The following is a 25,838-nucleotide window of genomic DNA, read 5'->3' as shown; positions in this document are numbered from 1 at the left end:
TTTTTCATCTGAGTAAGAAAATGCATATTGCAGAGTTCTTAGTTTAGTCATAGATGTCAGGCCAACTGGATTGTGTTTTAACAAGTCAATCATTAGTATTAGATGCTTAAAATGATCACTGTGGTGAGTTTCTTCATGTTGTTACTGCATTTAAATAGAACTTTTTTAAAGTTAAGAATTTGAGTCTTCATTGCTCAGATTTTCAAAGCCATTGGGATGCAGCATTTAGTTTTTTCTTGGCATTTCTAATACAGTTATTAGTTAACAAAAATAGGCAGTTGTACATTTTAATGTCCTACACTGCCAGTGTTGAAGGAAGTCTCCCTCGTCTTTTTTGTGCAGTGAGATGATTTGAGTGATAACCATTATATAGTTCAGGGACTTACTTCATTGCTTTCTAAATAGAGATTCTAGAGACTATAGATTTAGATTACAATGTCAAATGGCCATTGTGCCTTAGGGAAATAAATTCTCATTAATGGACTTGCTAATGATTATCATTGAAGAGACTCTAATAGCATCAGATGTAAACGTTGTCACAGCCCTCTATCTTTATCATACAGATATGGAGATGCATCATTAATTCACAGAGACGGATTCTCAGAGCTGTGGAAATTATGACTGAAGGAAATTAAATGTTGTGCACTATCAGTTTAATATCTCAGATTTCTATTTCCAATTAATAGGCTCTACGAGTTAGGAGGAATTGAAGCAAAGCAGTAGTATGGGTCATTCAGAAGCGGTCAGTGACACTTATGATGGGGAGCTGTATAGTTTCTCTGCTGACTGTACTCACTTGTATTTCTATTTGGAACGTGCTGTAAGAATGTTTTTGTGTCTGACTCTGAAACATAAAGCGGATACAGCATTAATCTGCTACAAACTGAAACTTTGAGAGACTACTAGCAAAAAGTTCTTGAGGAATCAATGAAAGGAAATGCTACAGGTTGAAATTAGGAGAAATCCTACCTCAGTTCATGTGCCCCATACTTTTACAAGTACAAACTGCAGAAAGCAAGGTCTTGTAGATCTGGAAAAGATGTAAAAATGAGGAAACTTCACCAGAGACTTAATTTTCTTTCATGCAGGACAGCAACAAGGGAGTCACCTGTGAAATCAGATTGTAGCATGGTATGATAGAAAATTGCTGTCTAGAGCTGTGCTGCCAGCAGCCAGCATGGGGATATTGTTATGATGACTGCCGCAGCTGGCATCAGTCAGGAGGAGAGTTAAGTGCCACAGTGATGCTGCTTACTGCTGGCAGAGTGAGTGGACAGGAGCTAAAATGCATAAAAAGGAAATTATCCTGCGACCCCACTCATACCACAGTCTGCCCGAATTTGGCAGGTTCAGTTTGCTCCAGTTAGGAGGTGGGTCACAGCTGCAGTCACGTGCCCGTGTAGTTTAACTATCAAGCAGGCATGACCTTGTTGTCTAATTGTCTTCTGAGAGATGATTATTGTCTTATGCATTTTGAAACTTTGAGACAAAAATATTGAAAAGTATTTGATGATTGTAAAAATTTGAAGGGATAGGTGTTTCAAAGCCCTGAAACAGAACACTGATGTCTGTTTGTCACACTAGACTTGCTTTCCATGCTTCAAAATTCTATTCTATTTTCTCAGACCGAATCTCCTACGTAAGATTTCAGTTGGTGCTTCTGACTTCACAAGAAAAATCTCAAAGAAAAGCTTTTTCTGCTCTTTTCACACTGATGTGCACTTGAGGGTCTCACATGGCTTTTAAGCTATTGACAAATCTACAGAAGGAAATATTCTAATTACTTATGTATAATGAATAGAAGCATGCAAACATGTGAGATTGCTTCACTGTCCCTACAAAACACCATTTTTTAAATTTTTTTCAGTGAGCCAATCTGTGCTCTTTTTCTGCAGCCTTGTGTATTCCTCTGACATCATCTCTGCTTCAATATTGTGCTCTGCTCTGAATCCCTGAGACTGAAGAATAGTGGTTGCGAAGAATAATGGTTGCTCAGTCACTCTCATCTGTTTGCGCATTGCCTTTTGTAGGTAGCTGTCAAGCCTTGCAGATTTTTGACAACGTAGAGGAGGCACTGTAAGGTCTGTAATGATTACCTGGCTTGCTGCGAAAATTTGGCAAAGAGAAACATGAGCATTTTTTGGTGTGACATGTGAACTGTACTTCCCACAAAGGTAGTTCTCCTTTTTCTCTCTCATCTGTACTGATTTGATGTGGCTTTAATGTTGCGATCCGTGGAGCATAAAACTTGCCACCTATTCATCTCCATCTCTCTGTCACACTTCCCATCTGTTTAAATTCCCCCCTCAGGAAGTCACTTTCTGTCCCCATTGCAAAGTTCTCATTTCTATAACCCCAAAGAAGCATCTCTCTGCACACATCGCTTTCTGTGTTGATACTTGTTAGCATGCGGCATCAAGTTAGCTCCTCCAGATAACCTTGATAAATTAAAAATTGGCTTATCAATATTCAATCAACCTCCCTCATTTATCCAAATGTCTGACTTCCTTTCTGTCAGAGCTGAGTTTAAATGGCACTGCAAAAGGAAATGGAATTAAAATTGCATATTTGCCTTTTAAACAGAAATCAAATCAGTTTGCTTCTGGTGTCACCTTAAATGCTGTGTTTTAGTGACAGTGAAATAAATAATAAGATACAGTGGCAGATGTAATGTTCCGAAAGGTTAGTTTTCATTACATAGTTGGTTTTGGAACATCAAATCAATGTTTTATTAGGATAATTTGGGAAAGGTAGGTTTGATCCACCCAGTTCTTTTCATTGCAACCAAGTCTTGCTGATTGTTCCATGTCACTTTTAAATGTCCAGCTTTAAGTCTTCGTTTAACATATCAACAGCTGCATCATTTCCCAAATCTGATCTCCCTTCACTTTGCGCTTTGTTGCCGTTGCAGTTTAGAAATCCTGAAACATCCCATTGTGTTCCCACAATTGTTATACGTTGATGTTCTATAATTCTGTATCACTCAGTTCATCATACCCTCTTTGAAGCCAAAATGGCTCTTGACTTGAACTAGGCTTTATGCCTATTGCCCATCATCCTGGTTTTGCAAATTACAGCATCTGTTGCTCAGAGGAAATGACAGAGTTGCTTTAGTGTTGTAACAAAAATATAACCACATATCATGTGAAGGACGTGCTTACAGCACCTCATCTGGCCAATGTTTTCAGAATTCATAGTGATTTGGGGTGCCTAGGCAGTGAGGACATAAATAGATTGGATTTTCAGTCACAGCAAAGGGGCAGCAACATTGTCACTCAAGAGGCTTCCTATGTCTCTCTGCTTGAGAGCTGCTTTCTTTGATATTTTGGTTATCAGGGATCCTGAAACATCCTGTGATGTGTTCCTAAACACGTCAGAGTTCATTTCTCCATGGCTTTCTGTTGATGAAAACTGTCTGTGTTGTTGGTCAACAGAAGGCAAAAAAAGAGGCTGATCTTTTGTTACAGTACACAGACCTCATTAGTTTATATGTGCCACGAGCCCTAAAGTCCCTAACCCATAAAACCAAAGTTTCCTGGGAGTTTATCTGGTAGGTTCGTTTCTTGTGGTAGCAGCTGTCCTGGAAATTGAGGAGTTGTGCAGTTCCCTGCCTTGCTTCTGTTCTCAGTGATTTCTAATTTGGCGGTGAAGATGAATTCCATATGAGGCTCCAAAATTACCGGGGTTTCTGGTTTGTTATCCCTACTGCCACATTAATAAAGCACTTAGATGACCACTAGCTATTCTACTGAAGTCAATCTGCCTAGGTTTCTACTCTATACACTAAGATAGTTAAAATTATTTCAGTCCTGCCAAACATAACCTAAGATCGAGTTATTTCCCTTTTAATTAATTTAAACAAAACATTTAAAAGAAATCATCTGAGATTTTCTTTTAGTTTAAGAGCTTTTAAGTTGAAGTATCGCTTTAAAAGGAAATGATTGATCAACACCCAAAGAATAAAAAAAAAATTACATAAAATATTCCTGATAGGATTTTTGTTTTCAGCAAGAAATTCATTATATCCCCTGCTCTAAGCTTTGCATCTTTCTGATTGAAAAATAAATAAATAACTAAATGATGTATGCAGTTCTGATGAGTTAACTGAGAAACTGATTCAAGCAGCCAAGCCCATGCTGTATCCCTGGTCTCTTCCATCACCTTATCACACAGCCTCACAACCCAGCACAAATGGGAGTTGGAGGTGATGAAATGTTATTTTCAAGAAAGTTCTTACAGCATTTGAAAGATTATCTGGAAAACATGTGAAGGAGTTATATATTTAATTCTAGAACATACAAATAATTATAATTTAATTTATTTTAATTCTAGTATTAAAAAAAAGCCAGTTTCTGAATGTTATAGGTTCCTGAGAATATGGATACTAGAAAATTTAAAGCTATTTTTTGTAACTTTGTTCTTGCATTGGAACTTGCAAATTGGTGCTTAGTAACTCCTCAATCTGAGTTTAATTAACATCCCATGCACTCACTGATTCTTCAGCTGCTCCTGCATTCCACCTCCCACCTCAGGACAGTTACTTTAAAATTAAATAAGTGTAGAAGGATGTAATTAAATCCTGTCACGATTCAAAGATTTGTTTTATTTTAAAAGCTGAGTATAATTGTTGCTAATTTTAGGGGTGCAAAAGAAGATGCTTAATGGCATACAAGAGCTGTGGAGAAACAAAGCAAGAGGAGATGCAGCCAAGAAACTGTTAGTCAAATATCAAATTGCAAATATCTCTGCAAGGTATAGCGTGATTATTTTAAGTAAATGTTCATGTCTATTTCATATCTGGGAATGGCAATAATTTTTTAAGTGTGAGAACTGCAAAGCATATTGAATGGCTGGATGGCCGGGCCCAAAGAGTTGTGGTCAATGGATTTAAGTCCAGTTGGCGGCCGGTCACGAGCGGTGTCCCCCAGGGCTCAGTACTGTGGCCGCTTCTATTTAACATCTTTATTAACCATCTTGATGAGGGGATTGAGTGCACCCTCAGTAAGTTTGCAGACGACAACAAGTTGGGAGGGAGTGTTGATCTGCCTGAGGGGAAAAAGGCACTACAGAGGGACCTGCATAACTGGATCAATGGGCCAAGGTTAACTGCATGAGTTTCAGTAGGGCTAAGCGTCAGCTCCTGCATTTTGGTTACAACAACCCCAGGCAACCCTACAGGCTTGGGGAGGAGTAGCTGGAAAGCTGCCTGATGGAAAGGGACCTTGATGTACTGATGGACAGTGGGCTGAATATGAGCCAGCAGTGTGCCCAGGTGGCCAAGAAGCCCAATGGCATCCTAGCTTGTATCAGGAATGGTGTGGTGAGCAGGACTAGGGAAGTCATCCTGCCTTTGTACTCGGCATTGGCGAGGCCTCACCTTGAGTACTGTGTTCAGTTTTGGGCACCTCAGTACAGAAAGGATGTGGAGGTGCTGGAGCAGGCCCAAAGAAGGGCAACAAGGCTTGTGAAGGGCTTGGAGAATATGCTCTATGAGGAGAGACTGAAGGAACTGGGGCTGTTTAGTTTGGGAAAAATGAGGCTGAGGGGAGACCTTATTGCTCTCTTCCAGTACCTGAAAGGTGCTTACAGCGAGAGCAGGGCTGGTCTTTTCTCACTGGTGACAGGATGAGGGGAAATGGCCTCAAGTTGCACCAGGGGAGGTTTAGGTCGGATATCAGGAAACACCTCTTTACAGAAAGGGTTGCTAAGCACTGGAATAGGCTGCCCAGGGAGGTGGTTGAGTCACCATCCCTGGATGTGTTTAGAAACCGTTTGGATGTGGTACTCAGGGACAGGAATTAGCAGAGGGTTGTTAGAGTTGGGTAGTATTGTTAGGTTGTTGTTGGACTTGATGATCTTCAGGGTCTTTTCCAACCTGAGCAATTCTATGATTCTATGCCATATGATCCCATCAAATTCTTACTTTACCAGTTTTGGGTACAATTTAGAAATTTAACATAGGAATGACTTATTTTGTGGTTTTTTGTCACTAACTTTGTAGTTTGTCCCAGCTGGCCATTTAAGCTGGAATCAAAGGGCAGTGTGAATTCTGTGTAAGAATGGCTTCTTTTAGTATCAAACAAGTTCAGAGAAGCAGTGCTATCCTGCTGCTGATACTATTTCTCACCAAACGGCTTTTTAGATGCAGAAGGAAAAAAAAAAGTGCCCATTTCAGAATGGCTTAAGTGTGTTTAGGGGTTCTGGTGCTTCCTCAAATCACAGGGCCTAGAATGAACCTTCTGTAGCTGATTTGTACTGATTCAGCCTATTGATATCTCAGTTACACAGCTCCTGTAAGGCAGGGTTGCTCCATAAGGGATGTTGGACTGGAAGTTGCTTGGTGTCCTCTGCTTGGTGACTCATTTCCCTCCAGGGTCAGAACCAGTACTTCTGTAGAGTTTGGAATAACAGAGTAGGATGGAGTGACTGAAAGCAACTGCTGTAAACAGCAGGCAAAGAGGGGCTGTGTCTTGGGACATTTGGAGTAGCAGCAGAGAGGAAGAAAACCCAATTAGTTGTAACGGTGGCTAGAAATATCCCAACTGGAACTGCATTCAGCAAGTAGGAGGCTTTGGTAATCACAGTAAGAGGAAATAACCTCAGCCATCAAGTCAATCATCCTTTAATCAGGCAGCAGGAATTTCACAGAGCAGTGGTGGATTTTGTGTTGGTTCCTTAAGAACGACGAAACAAACCCTAGGGTTGGCAATGGCTGAAAAGCTCTTTGAGTATGAACTTCAGCAGAAAACCTCAAGTTTCTGCACAGCTCACTGTCTTGCACAGAACTAAACAGTCTGTCTGAAGAAGGCCTAAGAGAAGAAAGTCTGCACCGTCATTTTGCACTTTTTTGTTAGCTCTGTTTGTTCTTTGATTCTTAGTGACGTAACTGCTGCGTATTGCCTACCATAAGCATGTGTAGGACTCTCATTCACATGAATACAGTTGGCAAAGGAGGTTTTGCTGTCTCCAATAGCTTCCGTGCTTGATAAGGTCATGTTAAGGAATGTATTCCCTAGTGGACTTCCATGGGATTTCTAGAAAATCCTTTAGGTCTTCTTAGATGCTGAGTGTATTGTAAATTAAGAGTGTCGCTTGTCAGTTTTGAGACCCAAGTATGTTCTCGATAGAGAAATAACTGTGGTATTTGAACATTACTGGCAATATAGACTTAGAAAAAAAGTAGTTAAGAAATTATGATCTCCTATTTGTGTAATTAGTGGGTATTCATTTTAAATGCTTTTAAAAATATTCTCTTCTTTTGTCTGTTAATTTGCTTCCATAAACTAGAGTTCTTTCAGTGTCAGTGATGATAATGGTGGTCTATTTTTCACCTTAAGCAGTTCTAGATTTTGTAAATGAATCATCACATTTCCTTGTATAATTACCTTTTCTGTCCTATACCTCTTGTTTTGATGAAGTATGATTGCTCTTATTCAATCCTCATATGATCCGATCTCATTGGAGAAACAGAGAAGTCATTTATTTGAGTCTAGCAGCTGATAAGGATTCCTAGGGCAGGAACTTATTTCAGCCAGACTAAAGCTTACAAAAAGATTTCATTGTAGTTTCCGAAAAAAATGGCCTGAGTAATAGAAGTATTAATTCCTCTTGTACTTTTCGCTCCTCCTGACATTTATGGAATCTGATAGAATTGGTGTCCAAAAAGAGACTCCTAACAGAAGGATGAAGTATACCTTCTGTCTCTTTGCACAGACACAGACACCCACTATCAGCTGGTAGATACGTGTCCTTCACCTTGAAAGGCACATTGCAGACGTAAATTATATACCATTTTGTTTCAGTTTATAAGTTGCCAAACATTCTGCCATTTTTGTGCTTTCTGATGAGTCTTCGTTCCACTTCTGAGAAGAAAAACACATGGCAGCTGACCATTTTCGTTGGGTAACCACATCTGAAAATGATACAAATGAAACAGCTTGTGGCTGGTGATGTAAAATGCAGTCATAGGCACATGTGGGAAAGTATGAAGATTTTGTGGGCATGCTCCTCCAAAGTGGGATGGCAGTGGTCCTCCTGGCCCTCTCTTTTGTCCCTGAGCTCTTGCAGTGTCTCTTCTCCCCAGTGTCGCTCAGCAGAGGCCAGCCCCATGGCAGTGTGTTGCTTTTGGTGGTTAGGCAGTTCTGTGCAGGCTGGACTGGGTGCTGATGTGCTGAACCCCAGAATGCACCTTGGGTCCTTGTGCTCCCTGGGACGTATTCAGTCTGTCTCTCAGCATGTAGCATGCAGCATGCAAATTTAAACACTCAGTGATTTAAACTTTTTTAATACTCGTAGTTAAGTAGTGAAAATCCTCTTTAGACCATTAATGTGTTTAGCTAACGTGGCTGGTCTGTGCTGGTGCAGATTGCTGGTGACTCTTATTTTAAAATGGGAAATCTAATAACTGAAACTTCTTTCTAGGATGAGAAAAACACTTCATTGCCTTAATATTGTATTGTACGTATTTTTCCACTTCAATGATAAGGGTAGCCAAAAAGCATGAAAAAATCTATAATTAGTTCCAGCTATACAAGTATAAATCCGTATGCTGGTTAGACTTGAGAAAAAAAAGCCATTTGGCTCAAAATTCATTAATATTTTCCCATTAAAAATTGAGCACCCATGAATTAGTTTGACAGAGAAAAGCTGCTGGAGCATTTGCTTCGCTTGGACGTGGTGTGCTTCCACCCTGCCTTTAGTGCAAGCAGTGCTGCCAGTTATTTAGCCCAGCCACAGACTTGGAGCCCCCTGTGATTTTGATGAATTATGTGAACTTGAACTATGGCTTGTGGATGAGGTCCCACTGCATTATTACTCTGAGTCTCAGCACAGTTTGAATATTAAGCCGCATCACCTACTAGGCTGATTAGTTTCAGGTCTGAAGCATTCCTCAAAATCAAGTTAGAGGCATGCCTAAAAGGATGGTAGGGTGGCATATAGAAAATACGTAAGCTAATAGACTGAGTGATGAAAGATGGCTGAAAGTATCATGAAGTTGCTCAGATGTAAGCAGCTCATCAGAAACATTTACAAAGTTGGAAATCAAATTCAGCTTGTGAGACCATTTCTATTCTGAGGTGCCTGAGAATGTTGAAACGAGCTGCTTCTTTTTCTTCTATTTACACTTGACAGTTGCCATATCCAGTGCAGAAGCACAAAGTCCAGGTGCCACTGATGCTCAAATGGATTCTGAAATGTGAATAGAATATATAACTAGAGCAGCCCTATTCTGTTGAAGCAGAGACCTCCATAGTATCATACATTTCCAGGCCTGCTTCAGAACCAGTAATGCTGAACCTAATTTATTGTTAGCTTTGCTTTGAAACAGACTCTACCTTGACTTGGATGATCTGATTAACTGAGTTATCCGCATGTTGAATTCTTCATAATTTGAGTAGGGAGATGCGTACACTATTGCTCATTTGTCTCCCAGGAGATATTCAGTTCTTCTGCATTTTTTGCTTTTATTTTCAATTGAAGACAAGTGTAGTCAGTTTAAATAATAATAATAATGAAAAAAAGCTATAGCGTTGAAAAATAGTTAATTTTTTGAGTAGTAGTTTTTGACAAATTCTTAACCAGTATTCCATGCATGGTTTATTTCACATGGGTAATTTTTTTAGAGCTGGCTAGTACACAATATACTGCATTCTTTTCTCTAAAATTTGAGCACAGTTGAGTGAGAGATTATGATTACTGTCCTGTTCATCATTGCTCGAGCTCAGTTTGATTGAAAAGTAAGGGACAGAAAGGGTAGGCAGGCTAGGTGAAAAGGAGGGCACAAAAATGGGGTGGTATTGCCATAAATACCTTAAGATTTTTGCAGGAGCACACAGAAATGAATTACGTTACAAAAAATATCATGTTTCCCATGTATACTGCGGGTAAGCTCCTACTTTCCTTCCAAATCTATTTATAGTTCCTAGATTATTTGAAGTCTTGATGAAATCGTTTAGTACCCATGGTTACCAAGCACACTGCATGAACTAACACAAATCTGTGATTGCGCTGTGATATATCAGCAGTTCTGTCCTTTTCTAGCAATAATTTTCTGGTACAAATCCTCACAGGTATAGACAGTAAAACTGAAGTTTATTCCTTGTCTTTGTAGTAAGCTGTATTTAACATATTGCCTCTGCCTGGCTTTACCTTCCGCAAGGTATCATGGCGCATTGGAAGCATAAATAGTCTTGATCTGCATTATATTCCTCCGGAAACTGTCAGTCTTTAGGACATACTGTTTCTGAGTAGATGAGAGTTCACATGCTGAACATTTATGGAGATCAAACAGTGGAGTGGTGCATTTCATTAGTGGTGACAACAATGTCAAAGACAACTGGAATAGGCTGCCCAGGGAGGTGGTTGGGTCACCATCCCTGGATGTGTTTAAAAACCTTTTGGATGTGGTGCTCAGGGACATGGTTTAGCAGGGGGTTCTTAGTTAGGGTAGTATGGTTAGGTCATGGTTGGACTCAATGATCTTTAAGGTCTTTTCTAACCTGAGCAATTCTATGATTCTATTCTGGATGGCCATGCAGGTTTTTATGAGAGTGGCGTGCAGGCTCCTGTTTATCACTGGTAAAAATGCACAGATAATGGTGGTGACTGTGTTGAAAAAGTGTTCTGTAGCAGAGAATTTTCTCTCTCAAATAGTGCTGTTGTGCTTTTTGCATCTATTGTAGTTACTGTGGAAATAAATAGGAGGCATTACTTTTGGAGGGACCTACGTAACATTTATGAAGTCTGTTAGTTTTATCTGCTCCTACCAATTTTCTTCTAACAATCCTTTCGTGAGTGCTACACATTAATTAAATCAACTAGTAAAAGCCAACATGACAGCCATATGCATGGTAATTAGCAGGTACAGCCTGATTGCCACCAGAAGTAGTAATGTTTCAGTACTAATGGGCCATTACAGTGAGCAGGTTATGGTCTCAGCATTTCTTTTGTGTAATAATGTTGTCCTGGGCATCAGCTTTTCCTGCTGACAACAGCTCAAAGTAGAACCATGGCTAAAAACAGGTAATCCTCCTGATCCAAATGTGCTTGCTAATGAAAAGCTGTTGGGGGAGAGAAGAATTTGGAGTAGCGTTAATATTTCAGACATATGTTTAAATCTTCTAGGGCTTGTATTGTTTTCCACTCTAATCACGCTACTTGTTTTTAAACAAAAGCTTACAGAAATCCACTCAATTCACAGGAGAGCTCTGAAATTGTAATGCTTATGTTCCTATAAACCATTTGTTATATTACTGCAATTCATCTCCCCGTGTTATACAGGAAGTACAGCAAATGAAAACGTTTCTGAAATGCCTATTGCTCACGCTTGATTTCTGGAGGGGGAGGAAGAAAAGTAAATTGTTCATGCAGAACAGAGACTCTTCTTTCATTTTCTTGTTCCCTCCTAAGCAGTGCACGGAGACTGGTAGGCACAGTGTTATTATTTATCAGTGGATAAAAACCAGTTTTCTTCTCGGTCTTGTCTTCTTTTAGGCTGCCATCAGGGACTGGGAGACTGAGGCAAGCAGAGAGAGAGTCACATCCTGATGAGAGGGAGCAGCTCCTCTGCCCGCAGCCTGGTGCTGGGACCACCCCAGTTACTTTGCAAGGGCTGTGCAGAGTGGATTTCCAGCACCCACTGAGCGTGTATGGAGTTGCTTAGGGACTACTTGATCTTATTACACTGCAACCAACATTATGCCTGGATTAAGTCAAATTCTCCCTTCTCTCTTTAGCCCGGCTGGGAGGCTTAACAGATGTGGCAGAACTGAAGCATGGAAAGTCTGTCTATGGGAGAAAAGTATCTTGAGACATGAGATGCCAACAGCTATGAACCTCACTCATCATCTGATACCTGCCTTGGGAAAGCACGTGAAAGCAGATTGAAGTTGTTAAGGTAAGTGTGTGAAGTGCCAAAGTAGAGAGCAGGCAGCTGTTCAGTAAGTGAAACATGGTGAAAATGGGCACGTCCAAACGGTGACATGGCGAGCTGCATTCCTCAGCCAGCTGTGGCCTGCCCTGATATGGCAGCGTGCAGCCTTTTTCAAGGAGTAAGCACCCACCAAGTCCATCAAAGAAGCCTTAACGAGGTGTGGTGTGAGGGCTGAGAGGCAGGGATGGTAAACTTCCTCCTCCCTTTCCCTGGGTGCAGCTGCATGGAGCTTTCATCCCATTTCAGTGCAGCTGAATCCCACTAACTCCATCCCAGGCAGACCTAATGGACTAGCACAGGCAGAAACAGCCAGAATACAGTTTAAGAAAGTGCTCTTTGCTGCCTCCTGGCTAAATGTTGATTCTTCATGAAAACAGATTCTAAATCATCCTAAGCTGAGATGCTTGTGTGCGAATTTGGGTGAATGCGTAAAATATGTAAATCCAGGACCATGCTAAGGTGACAGTGTTCACAATTCAAGTCTTGGTATACTGTTGACAGTCTGATCTCAGCATCTGTTGTGCGAGTTAATTGGCATAGTTTGGCTTCACATCTAGTGTTAGGCTGAGCAGAAAGATGAACACGCTGAGCAGATTAAGGTAAAGCCAAGAACAAGATTTCTGTTAATGTCAGTGAAAGTACATTTGCCCATAGAATGATCGTGCAAATGTGATGTTTCTCCCCATCAATCATTTACTCTTTTGCTGCTTTCCAGGCATTGGAATTTTGTGTTGTTTTGTTTCTTTGTGATTCAGGAGAAAAATATTTGTCATCACACGGTTCACAGTCACTGGACAATGTTCTTGTTTAATGTCACTGTCAGCTTGGTCATGGGAGATCGCTCCCATTATAGACTGAGACGACCGAAAAGCCTTTTAACATTATTTGATTCATCTCTCCCAAAGGTTGAGTGAGTTTTTTTTAACTATACTGAGTATGAATAAATACCAGTAGGTAGGAATATATTCAGAGAGCAATAGAAGGAAGAGTAAGAAAAACAACTGCTGGAGAAAACAAATGAATAGAAAGAAAAGTGGATGATGCCCACTTGGAATAGGTAATTTTGGATCTACAGTGATTTAGAGTTTAAAATCCATACAATGTCAGCGTAACTTGAGATTGGATAAACTTCTAATTGATGTTAAGGACCTGTTTGTGAACTTCAAGAAGAAGTACTATGAATAACAGCGGGAACAACTTCTGATATGCAAAAGTGATCTTTTGTATATTAATAAATTATGTTCATTAGCTAAAATCATAAGATTCTAGGTGTTGGTTTTTTAAAATATACATGACTTCGTCTTTTGTGAATCATTTCTGTCCACGTCCAGACTAAGGAGTTCAAACCTACTCTCTACGTTTTTACTGGGCTCACTGCAAAGCCCATTTACAGCAAAGGAGACTTTACATCAACTGTAACACGTCAGGCTGGTTAAGTATGTTGTAAGTGAGCAAAATTCTCCTCCTCCCTCCTCATTTCATCTCACTCTTCAGTCTCTCTACGTTTTAGGCTCTTTATTTTGCTTTGTGTCCATTCTTTCTTCTCCTCCTGAGTAGAGCTGAGGTTCAAGCCAAAATTTAACAAGTAAAATTTGACTGGGCAAATATATTAATTACTATCAGTGCATTTACCTCTTACTAAATCACTGAAGTGGAAATCTTAGTAACATCTTTTAAAGTGAAATTAATGTTTCTTTAACTTCGTTGCTTCATAAGAAAAACAGAAGTAAAATACCTAGAAGCTGCCCTTGCAGGGTTTATATTGTTATTTTTGCCTTTTAGTGGGTTTTCAGTTAAAGTATTATGTATGGATGTGTGAGATGTTGATCTCGTCAGTAAAATCTCACAACCTCTGTGTGCAGCAGGGCATGACTTTGGATATCATCAGCGAAGAACGTGTGCTTCTCCCAAGAGGTGATTTGCGTTCCAGCCGTGAAAATGCAATGTTTGTAGTAGAAGATGGAAACTGTGAAAAGTTACCAAGAATGCAGGTGCACTGCAATAAAACCTCAGCAAACAGATGGGATTTCTAAAATTCTGATGTTAATGATGCTGTTTGTTTCTCTTCATCTGTCAGAGCATCCTCGAGACTCACCTTTTTAGTTCTATTAAGAATTTTTAACCACTTTTAATTAAGATTAGATTGAATCCCCACAGTTGTAAATAAATCCTTGAGCTCACTGTCCTGGTGAACTCTGTGAAGATGCCAAAACTTCTAGGGCTTAGGACTAGTATTGTTGAATTTTATTGTGGTTTTTTTTTCGTTGTTGTTGTTGTTACTTTTTTATTATTGTTTGTTTGTGTCTCTCTGTGCATGTGTACAAATAAATAGATTAGGAACAAGAATAATTAAATAGTAGGGAATTTTACTATTTCCTTATGTATGTGTTTTATGAAATCCCTCAGTAAAATTATCCTTCCTTTGAAATCAGTAGGAGGTTTGCTTTCGACTTGAATGAAACTCAACTCCTTTACTGTCTGGCTTTCGCCATGATCTGGCGTGATTTAATGGTCAGGCTTGGTGACCTAGAAGGTCTTTTCCAACCTGAATGCTATGATTCTATAATTGCATGTGAGGGCTTTGAAAAGCAAAGAACAAAGTTGTTGTTATTTTTTAAATAAAATTTATTACAGAAATTGCTGATCAGGAATATTACCCTGTGTGCATCTTCTACAAGGGTGGTAGATGCATCTCCAATTGTGGATGCGCTGCAGATTTATGTTTCACTTTTCAGTGCTGTCTGTGAATAGAAGTTTCATTTTCCTTTTCTCTGGGGGGTTCAATGTGTTTTTTATTTGACAAGTATGATCCCTACCTCTTTGTGGTAGAAGACATTGTATTTCCATCATTCATGTAGGATACTGATGCTAACATCTTCCAGCACGCTCCTGAGACCATGTCCTGGAGTTACAGGTTTCAAGTGAGTTGAATAATTTTTATTATTTTCCTTATGTTATTGTTGTTTTATCAGCAGGTTAATTAACCCCTTCTCACTGCAATCATTTATTTAAAACATCTGTGGCCATTCTGCTGTTGGCACAAAACTTGTGAAGGAACGTTTGGAGGTTGTGTTGAGGGACATGCTTTAATGAGAACTATTGGTGATGGGTGGATGGTTGGACTGGGTGATCCCGTGGGTCTTTTCCAACCTTGATGATTCTACGATTCTACGAAGAAATAGTGTTGCGGAGTAAGCAGGGATTCAGAAACATTTCATCTTCCTTTTGTGGTAGCTTCCTCAGCCCATTTAGTTTTGTAATTCACATCTTATCACTTGTGCAGGAGATTAGTTGCTATTCTAGCAGTATTGCACTGTGCTGTCACGTTATCATAACTCTTTGTGCTGTCAGATGCTAATCTTCCTGTCCTGAAAGCTTCCCACAATCTGGGACATTAACTGCATGCTTTATGTTCCAGTTATCTTTACCTTAACTAAACTCTATGTGTTGTTACAGATCTAGTAGATATTTGCCTGGCATCTCTTGGGCCTGCAGAGAAGAATACAATGAAGGCAAAGAAGGTATTTCAGTGAGAATGACTGTGGGTTTCTTCTTAAATCTAGGTTTTAGTAATTTGTCATTAGCTGTCTCAGCACATGCAAAATCTTTTCCTAACAGTAAGTCTTACTGAAGAGGACTTCCTTACTTTGTTGCAGTCTCAATTCTTGTTCATCATGTGCTATATCTTCTATATTGCACCATCTAAATGTTTGACAGCAGAAGGGATTTTATTTTAAGGTTTTATTTTTGGCATAAAGCATTCTTTAAGTGGTATTGTCTCGCCAGTACAGGGAGCAGTGTTTCTTCTGTTACTATGCAAACTAGGTAATTTCATATGAAGTACCCTCGGAATTACCAAGGAAAGAAACCCAGACTGATGTTAAGGGACAGTCTGTCCATCAGCCCTGCCTAGTCGGGGCTGGCTTCATAACTGCAGTCTCACTGACTTCATAGTTGCAGTAACATTTGAGCTATAGTCTGCTGAGCTGAGGCAGAGCATTGCAGCACGTGGTCCAAGCCCAATCTCTGTGAATCCTAGGCTTCGGTTGCTAATTTCTGTCTCTCTAATCTCCTGGCAAACGATGAAGAAGCATACCCGACATTTATCTCTTAGGCAAGAGATCCCCTCCTACATATTGGGAAATTTCAGTATATGCTCAATCAATATCGTTCTAATTTTACCATACCAATTTCCTTTTATCTGACTCATCATGTGGTCCTACAGGTGACAGGGAAGCGATAGGGATCCTTCTTCTTTTGTTCTGCAGAACAATTCTAAGTTGCGGATTTTGTAAAAAGGCAGTCATCTCCAGATGCTGCCAACGCAGAATTACAACTTCTCACCTGGAATAAACAATAGAAGAGACCGATGCAAGAAATCTAAGTGTTTTCATATGTGTACTAATACTTAAAATTGAAGAAAAAAACAAAAGAGAGAGAACCGTCCAATTTATCTTCCTGTATATGTTCTTTTCTTCCTGGAGCTTGTAGCAGTGACAAGGTTCCACTTTAATTATGGTGAGGTATAATATAATCTGGAATGAGTCTGAAAGCATCCCAGACACACAGACTGTCTGGAGGAAGCCAGGCAAGTGTCAAACTGAAGGTTCCTTCATAACAGATAAGGAGATGATATACTGTTAAAGAAGCCCACTGTGCAATTACTTAACCTTCATAGTCGCAGATTATAACTGAAATTCTCACATCTGATAGTATTTGATGAAGCACTTAGCATTTTGAATCACAGTGGACTAATGCAGTTTGGAATGACACCTGTATATTTTAAATGCATCTGATAATTTCTTGTCTCAATGTACTGTACTTTTTTATTTCTAGAAAATCTAAGGTGCTTTAAAAGTATAATATTACAAAAAAGTTGCTCTAGCAGTTTTTTTTTTTTTTTTTTTTTTTTTTAAATATAAAATGCTTTCCCTGGGGGCTTTGGCCTTTCTTTCCTGATCATAAAGTATGTAGTAGCTCTTCGAAGCAATAGTGCAGTCCTATTGTGGTGGGCACTGAAAAGCATATAATCACAGGCAATCACTTTGCCATTGTATTTGGAGATTAAAAGACAGAGCCTAACAAATGAAGCGTATCTTGAGTCAGAAGCTGAGGTAACATCAGATAATAGAGCATGCCTAGCACAGCTTAACTCTGAGTAATTCTCAGCCAGTCATCCCTTTCCCAACCTGTTTGCCAAGGCAAGGCCTTGATTTGCCTTTCAGGTATCACTGATTTTTGTTTGTTTCCCTGCATTTTTATCTTGTTTGTAATATAGAATTCTAATTACGGCTTCATTACAGTCTTCCAGGAATGCATGAGGAGCACGCTGTTCTTCATAAAACTCAACCTGAACACGTACTTCTGTGTTTATTCTCTTCACTCTCTTCCTGACACCTGAATGACTGGATCCTGGCAGCACATATTTTTAACAGTTCATCCATTTTTTAATGTAGAAAACAGTGTATAAGGATTTATACGGAGGCCTTGAGATGACTCAACTATTGGCTTGCATCTCTGCAGCAGAAGGCTGTGGTTTCCATTTCCACCTCATGTACTAGGCTCATACCCAATGCTTGGCACTGTATTTCAGTGGCAGGGGGTGTCGCATCGTGGGAGATGTCATCCCAAAGATGACATGATGAACTCATCTCTATTGTTTCTCCATCTGGAAATGAAAACTCCAAGGAATTCTTCAGAAAGAGCGGGAGTTTACCTTACGGCCCCACCAATCATTCCTACAATTGTTCCCATGACAGTGCGTGTGTGAGATGTTGTTCAAGTACATGACAGCTATGTTTCTGCCTGAAGAGTTTTTGCAGCATCACTGCCTACACCATTTCCATCAGCGCGCTGCATCTGTTGTGCCATTTGTAAAACACGGACATCTCTATTTACAGAGCAGGATTTTTTCTTCTGTGCTAGTGACAGCAATTGTAAGAAGTCAGGTTTACTGTTGCTTCCTCTCCCTGCCTCTGGAGAGTGAAATTCTTCCTGCTGCTGCAGCTGCTGCAGGAGAGGCACTTGGAGAAGTCAGTGTGTGGCACTGCTGGAGCATTTAATGTGTCTGCCAAGAGAAATGCTGTAGTAGCTGGTTGTGTATTTTTCAGTGATACAGAGACAGAAAATCTACAATTATGGTGCACGATAGAGACAGTCAAAAGGGGCAATTTTGACAGGTTGTAAGTGTCTGTAGTAAAGGAGCCAGGGAAAATGGAGAATTTTAGTTCATTAGTGTATTTTGCTTTTAATCTGGACATGAAATAGTATTATCAATAGTAATCTTTTGTCTTCTTGAAATCTGCATAGTGGGCATTGTCCATGCCTGTCCATCTAACTCCTTGTTACCCCTCGTATTTCATTACTTCTCTGCCATCTTACAACAGCTTTTTGCTCTTGCATTCTCTCCCTCCTCAAGAACTTACCTTCAGAAGAACAAAGAAAAGAGAAATCTTTCAAGTCCTTTTCCTTCTGTATGCCTCTTTTTCGTTTGGTTTGAGAAACACAGAATATGCTTGACACTTTCTATATGTGATTGCAGACTGTGGGCTTCAGTCTAATGTTTTCATTCTCTTCAGCATCTTCTTCATCCGCTGTGATGAATCTGCATGGATCTGATAGACCATTAGTAAGCTCATTGTCAGTGAGTCAATTGACTATATTTCAGATGGATTTTGGGGTTAGATACATACAAAGAAAATGCCACATTGTTAAGTACTCTTCAGTTTAGCCACTTGTTATTATGCAGTAACATGTTTAGTGCAGTAGGTTTTCATGCACTGAGGTTAGAATTTACTCCTCTCGATCCTCAAGTTCTTATAAGTTCATTTCACTATGTTCTTTTCCCAATTTGTTTCTGCCATCTAAATGCTATTAGGAGACTGCATTGCAGGTTTTTCTCTAGGTGGCTGTAGGACACAAAAACAAAAAACAAACAAGCAAAAAACCAGACAGCCTTATCCAACCATGTTTAGAAATATAAGAAGGTAATCAGAAACAGTGACTTGTCCTTTGGGTCACTGTCACCACTGCTGAAATGTACTGCATACCGCCTCACTGTGCTCACATCCACTGGTTGGTCTCCATCAACATTTAGCCACTTCTTAAAGGTTTTGGTGAGAAGTAAAAGATTAGGTATTGGCTTGTTATTTTCTATTGTGTAGACAGACCTCTGACTTCTCTACAGGTAATACAACTTTTCAAGTAATACCATAGTTGTCCCTGCAATTCTCTCGACACAAAACTCAGTTGAAAACCCTAAATTAATTTGTCTTACTGTATGTAGAAAGGAGAGCATACATCTGCAAGAGAGTCTCATGTGTGAGCAGAGCTGCATATAAAATAGGCTGTTGTTAGGGAATTTAAATCATTTTCCTCTTTAAGAAAGAATTGGCAGCTAGATGTTCTGCCAAATCTTTAGTGGGCTAAAACTCAAAGATCTCTACAGAGAACTGGAAAGAAGCCACTTTGGATCATCATTTTTACCAACAGGGATTAAAAGGAACGATCAAAACAAATTTGAAGTTTTAATAAACAAACAAGTTTCCATCTTCACTACTTACATTACTGCTTCTCTCTGTTATGCTAGGTAGGTATCACTAGGTTGCAGATAGCAGATGGGGTTCTTGTTCTTGATTAGACTTTAATATCACTTCATATATATTTTAAAATGTATAAAAAGCCTCATGAATTCAAATGAGTTGTTATGGTCTACAGCTACAACTGCAGTAACAGCTACACAGCTTATAGAAAATAACCAATGCCAGGTGTTAACTCATGAATATTTATACACATCAGTCATCATGGAAGCAAAATCCAATTTGGACCCGAACTTACTCCCAGTACAGTGGATAAAAAGCACCTGGTACTGGAAATGACCCTCCAAGGGACATCTTGGGAAAAAAAAATATTCTTCCCCCTCCCATCCCCATGTGTTTCTTTCCCCAGAAATGGGACGGGGAAGGGGGATCACAACATTAAAGCATGATACAGCTTTTCTCGATTAATTGATAGAGTTCATCATTTGGAATATGTTTTTCTCTGAAAAAACAAAGGTGAACAAGTGCTTTTTTACACACGAACACTTCTTCAGTTGTGTCATGATGATGGAACTTCAACACTGCATGTTTATACATTTGAAATTTCATGAGCTAAGGTAATTTTGACGATGTCTGTGGAAGAAAAGTCTATGCATAGTTTTTTACTGTGTTTTATTTAAGTCGGTAAGGATTTTCTTCTAGTTTTATGTAACTGGAAGGCAGCAGAATGGATTTTTATCTCTTAAAAAAAAAAAAAAAAAAGCACTCATTTGAGCTTGGAAAGCTTCAATTCCAAAGTAAGATTTTTTCAGAGTTCTGGAGAAGAAAAAGAAAACAACAGTATGAAATTGAAATGGAATAAACATTTATTGCATGTTAAGATATGAGCTGCAGGCCAACCTGGCAGTTTGTACTGATCAGGAAAGCAGGACTGAAACCAGACTTTATCTGGAGCTTACATTTTCACTCTTGCCTTACTTCTAAATTTTCCTCCTGAAAGCAGAACCCCATAAACTGAAGATTTAGTGAAAGGGTTGGGAGAGAATATTTGTGGCAATAAAAATGCACAAAGCCACATAAAAGTGAATGAGGTGCATCTTATATCAATTTGAAATGTAAATAAATGCAATTAATGAAATAGTTACAGAAAGACCCACATCTGTTCTTCTTCCTAGTGACCATGGATGAGGTAGTCCTATAGTACTGGTGTGTGCATGCTACTACTTTTTCCAGAGATCAGCCACTTTTCTACACTGGCAGGTAAGATATTAAAGATGGCTATACTGATTTCAAAGGAGAATATGGCAAACATGAATGATGCAGACAGCTAGCCCTGCTGCAGCTAGTTGAAAAATGTCTGCTTGAAATGCTGCAGTTACTATAAGCCACTGTACGAGAGCTGAGCTAGGCAGCATACCCAGTGTAAATGATTCCAAGGGATACAGTTCTACATCTTGCTGATATATTTGTAGATTAGTTATCCCTGCTTTCAACTCCTGAGTTTTCTTTAATTTTGTCTCAACAACTACTTTTCCTAGACCACCAATGGTTGTACTGGGCCAGAAGAACCCTGACAGCGATAGCGTTCTTTTGCACGGCCCTAGTGCAGGCTGTGAACCTGCACACCCCGCCAGACAGCCTGCCACAGACTGCAGTGTTATGTACATCATTTCCAAACAGGCTGAGAGATCCCCTGTGTGTGCCAAGCGTTGCACTGGGAGACTGGCTTCCTGAGCAGTATTACTAAGATTTTCATGGAAAAAGAACTACCTTGGGAATTATTTGTGAAGTGCAGTAGAGCCAAGAAAATATCACTGAAGCTCAGTTTTAAAGGAAATAGAAGAGGGCCTAAGTGAAAAGATGCAGAGAAGCTGGCATCGATTCCACATCGAACGTTTGTATCAATAGCAACCAGTGGCAGTGAGCAGTTAGATGGCTGTTTGCAACCCAAGATCGTGATGGATCCTCATCTGGCTTGGGTTATCAAATCAGAAGCATGCACTGGCAAAAGCCAGATCTTTGCATTGCTAGGGAACATTTCTTATATACGCTCTGTAGCCATGACAGCTAACAGAAGTTTGCAGTATCTAGAGAAACAGCTCAGGACATACTTTCTAAGGAATTGCCCATACAAATCTCAGTTCATTTTCTATGGACTCAAATTGCAATTCAGACAGTTGCAAATAAGTTAAAAAACATGTATCTGTACTTACATAGAAAATGAATTAGGCCTTAGATGTAACAACCTAATACTCAGCCATACATGCAATGTAGTTTGGAGTCTGTGCTATGTCACGTTTAGAATTCATGCAGAAGTATTTCTCAGAGAGAAAGATGTTAACTCTTATCTTCTAATTAATTTTCACCTGCACTTGGTGGAGTAAAGACAATATCAAGGAGGGGAAGGGGCAGGAGTCATCAGATAATACAGCCATAAGGAACATTTTTTCCTCTTCAGTTACAGTTTCATGTCTCAGTATTGCTGAGGTTGGTAATTTACAGCATGAAAGAGCAATGGGCTTATGTGGGATATAGTTAGTGATACAGATGTGAGATTTTCTTTCAGAGAAGTCATAGTGACCTGTCAAGAAGTTTAATCAGAATGTGCCAGCAGTGCACTTCACCAAAACTGTGGTGCTGGAGACTGGTATGCTCCTTAGCCCTAGAGCAGATGGATACACATGGGGAAAAAGAGCCATGTCCTGTCCCCAGCGGCGTGTTCCAACTCTGAAGCGAGATGTCCACTCCTGCAATAACAACTCTGTGCCAGCAGCATAACTGCATTTGAGGAAACATCAGTGTAAGTAAGACATTATGGTGGTTGTACCTACTGTGAGGTTGGAGGGCACTGTGTGCTTTGTAGCTGCAAAGTCAAAGCACAGGCAGGCTGACCCCAGCTCCTTTCTACCCCAAGCAGAGCTCTGCTGCATCCAGTGGTGACTGGAGGCTGGGATGCTGTGGGCACTCAGCAGCTCCTTGCAGCCTGGCTGCGGGATGACCTCCAGCTTAGGCCTGTGTTCACACGAGCCAGGGAGCAGGAGAGCTTGCTGTCAGTGCAGCTCACTGTCCCTTAGAGAATGACATGTTTATCTTCTATGCCAACCAGATTTTCCCTACTTGTGGCCGATAGCAGCAGGAGGAGTTACATAAGCAAATCTGAATGTGTTGAGCGCTGGCGAGTCGCCCTCAGAAGGATGCTGTAGCTCCAGCAGTGCTTCCCTTCTCCTCAGCCTCTGCAGCTGCAGACCCCTAATTATCAGTGGATGCATGCATGGTATTCGGACGGTGCTGACCTGCTTTGACAGCACCTTGGTTAATCTGTTTCTCCAGCACCTCAGTGGGCACTCAGCCTTCAGAAGCTGTTTCAAGCCAATACCACAGGCGATTATAGAAGCACAGAGAAAGTATAATGGGGCCAAGAGTCACTGCCGTGGTAGGCAAGTGTCTTGCTAGAACGTTCATCTGAAGAAGATGTTGTTTTGTACGTAGTTTAAGTGGGTGTTTAAATCCAAGGGGCAACTAGCTGCTTCTGGAACAAATAAAAATGAAGTAGAACCCTCATAAATTAGCATGTTAGAAATTCACAGGAATGTAAATGCGTTATTGTCTGTACTTTTGCTCCTCTAGTGGAAGCTATGAGATAAAGTGTTTCAAAGGGAAAATGTGAGATGTACTTAATTCTTATATTTAATATTAAAGGGCAGACCGAAGAAAAAAATGCAGGAAGGTGGAGTGGAAAAATTATGGAAATATGTGGACAGTATCCCAAAATATATGATATCTGAAGGAACTGTGGAGAATGCAGGCAAGTAAATGAAAAACATGCTAGAAAAGTTTTGGAGATCTGACTTCATTGTCAGAAACTGCTATTTAGGTTACTTGTTAAGTAGGTATGACAATTTTTCCTTTATTTATTCAGCTGTTTATCTAGTTTATGTCTCAGCATGTTTGACTTCAGGTGCTCCTGGTAAAGAAGAGAAGAATATCAGCACAATAACTTCCATTCTCTTTTGAAATGTAATTTCCTCCCTGTTTTCTCAGTGACCTGGAGCTAGTCCTATAAACACGCTTGGCTCCAAAATGTAAGACAATTTATTTTTCTGTCGAGATAGTGAGGGATTTAGATATGAAGTAACGCATCCTTATGCTTTGCAGCTAATACCAATTTCCTGCTTTTTGCTGATATTTCGATATCTCTGCTTACCGTGGTCATCTCTGTATGCGAGTTACAAAACACAGAAGCAACATAAAGACAAATTTTAACAGAGCAATAGCACGTTAGATAGAGCAAGTCACAAAAACAGTGCCAGGCTCTGAAAAGTCTCTATTTACAGAGCTTCCCTATGGTCCTTTCTGAACCGATTAACAGATTCTAGGGCAACAAATAGAGCTCCTTCCAAGTGATACCAACCCCTCTCTCACTTCTGCAGCCGCCCTACTTCTATCTGCCCATGTGATACTATCGAGTGCATACGCATTTACTTTACTCAACAGAAAGGAGAAATAGGTTCCAAAGATTTTTAAGTAATGGTCAACAGGAAGGAGAAAATGAAGTTCTTCTGAATGGATGCAATATTATTTTATTATTCCATTGTTATTTGAATATTTTTATTTGTTACTTGGCCTTGTGAAATTATAAAAAATAAAATAAAATCCAAGATGGTTAAGAGAACATGTCAGAAAATATATCCATAGGTCTTTGCAGGGTTTGTTAATATACATATGTAGGCTGTTTTATATGCAAAGGCATTCAGATGTATTTCCCTTCACTTTTATCCATGTATCAGATTTCTAGTTAATGTATCGCTTCCAATTAAGTGTAACACCATAGGAAGGAGAAGGTGACTTTGTTGTCTGAGTGACTAGAATGATGGCTAAAATCTGGCAGCTGCACCATTTCTTTCTAAACCAATCCCAAATTCAATTAAAATTCTATTTTGGGGGCACAAGTAATAATCTGTGATAATTGCATTACAGTAATTTAAACTACATACTTTTTAATCTCATGTAATTTAAATGCATCCGAGGAAGACAGCTTGAGCTGCGAATTTTGTTTCCTAATATTGGAAGTAATGTATGTAAATGGCAACTAAATTATAAAACTTGGCTTCACATTATTTTTATGTCTGTGTAATGCTCTCAGATTGGTATTACTCGAACTATAGAAAGATGTACAAAATTGCCATTTAGCATATGATTAGCACTATTATTTGTTTGAGTCCTCATAATTCTAGAAACATTTGGGTTTTTATTCTGTCTATCAATTAAAAGAAGAAGAATTATTAAGGAAAATATTGCATTTGCAATGAGATCTTGCTCTGGAAGCAGGGAGAATGATATGTTCTCAGCTCACAGACTCCATATTCTCAATAGGCATCGCATTCCAAATCAAGGCTAGGACAAAGACAGTAGAAGGAAATAACTGTATAAGAACTGAACATGTTATTTTTGTGATGAAACAAACACAGCACATTAGGAAATGATGGAGAGAATACACACAAGAAAGTCGAGTAATTTGACCTTTTTGGCTTCTGCTAGATTGCATGCCCTTGGGTAGGGATTGAAGTTGGACATCAAAAGTAACTGAAAGGTCTCCAAGGAGAATGTGGAGTCCAACACATTCCTCAGTCACACACTGCTTACCTTAAAATGGCTGCGATTAATTTGTCAGTCAGGAAATCCTGCATAACAATAATGTCATAGCAGAACAAATCTCTTAGATTTGAGTTTCAAGGAATTGATGCAAGTCATTATTTTCCTTAATTTGTTTCTGTACCCAGCAGGTTGGTTGGTTTCTCAGTTTTTAACAGATGTCATTCTGATCTGTTTGAGTCTCCTTACATTTGAGCAACTGGAAGCCTGGTGTGGGGATACAGTGAGCACGTAGCTGGTTATCTCAGTAGAGTACAGATACCAATTTCCTAACAGACAAATTATCTGATATTCTTCAATAACTTCTGTTCAGTGTTCCACATACTGTTAAAATTTGTACTGGAAGATTGATGGTTCTGTTCGGCCTTGATTAAATATATATATATATAGTATATATAAAAAAAGTGTCCTACAAAATATAAATGCAAGTGTTTAAGTAAAAACATCTCTGTGCAGTATGACAGGCACAGGAAGAGCCTTGCTAACAGAGAAATAACTGGTTTCCTTTGTGTTAGATCATTTACTCCATGACTTGAATTTCAGGGAGTTTAGTAATGACTTTTTCCTTTCTTTCCTCATCAGCTAGAAATCCAGTTGATTACAATTAATTTTTTTTTTTATTGTAAAGTGATGTTATATATTGTGTCAATATTTTGCATCATTTCACACATCTTGTACCAAAGCCAAAACAATTTTGATCTATTTTTGAGATCAGA

The 25,838-nt window shown here is 39.5% G+C and overlaps 1 long non-coding RNA gene across 1 annotated transcript in view; it reads left to right on the top strand.

Moving 5' to 3' along the window:
* Positions 1-24,772, top strand: part of LOC101752332 — a 32,771-nt gene extending 7,999 nt beyond the window's left edge. Inside the window, exons 2-7 of the long non-coding RNA XR_006939636.1 lie at positions 11,494-11,646; positions 11,736-14,853; positions 15,389-15,453; positions 20,646-20,730; positions 22,037-22,270; positions 23,170-24,772. This is a non-coding gene — a long non-coding RNA (uncharacterized LOC101752332). The remainder of the gene's footprint in view (positions 1-11,493; positions 11,647-11,735; positions 14,854-15,388; positions 15,454-20,645; positions 20,731-22,036; positions 22,271-23,169) is intronic.
* Positions 24,773-25,838: the final 1,066 nt, after the last annotated feature.

This window comes from Gallus gallus, chromosome 6, assembly GCF_016699485.2.
Source record: "Gallus gallus isolate bGalGal1 chromosome 6, bGalGal1.mat.broiler.GRCg7b, whole genome shotgun sequence".
Lineage (NCBI taxonomy): Eukaryota > Metazoa > Chordata > Aves > Galliformes > Phasianidae > Gallus > Gallus gallus.
Note: the sequence above shows the minus strand (reverse complement) of the source record. Positions and strands in the feature narration are given on the sequence as shown.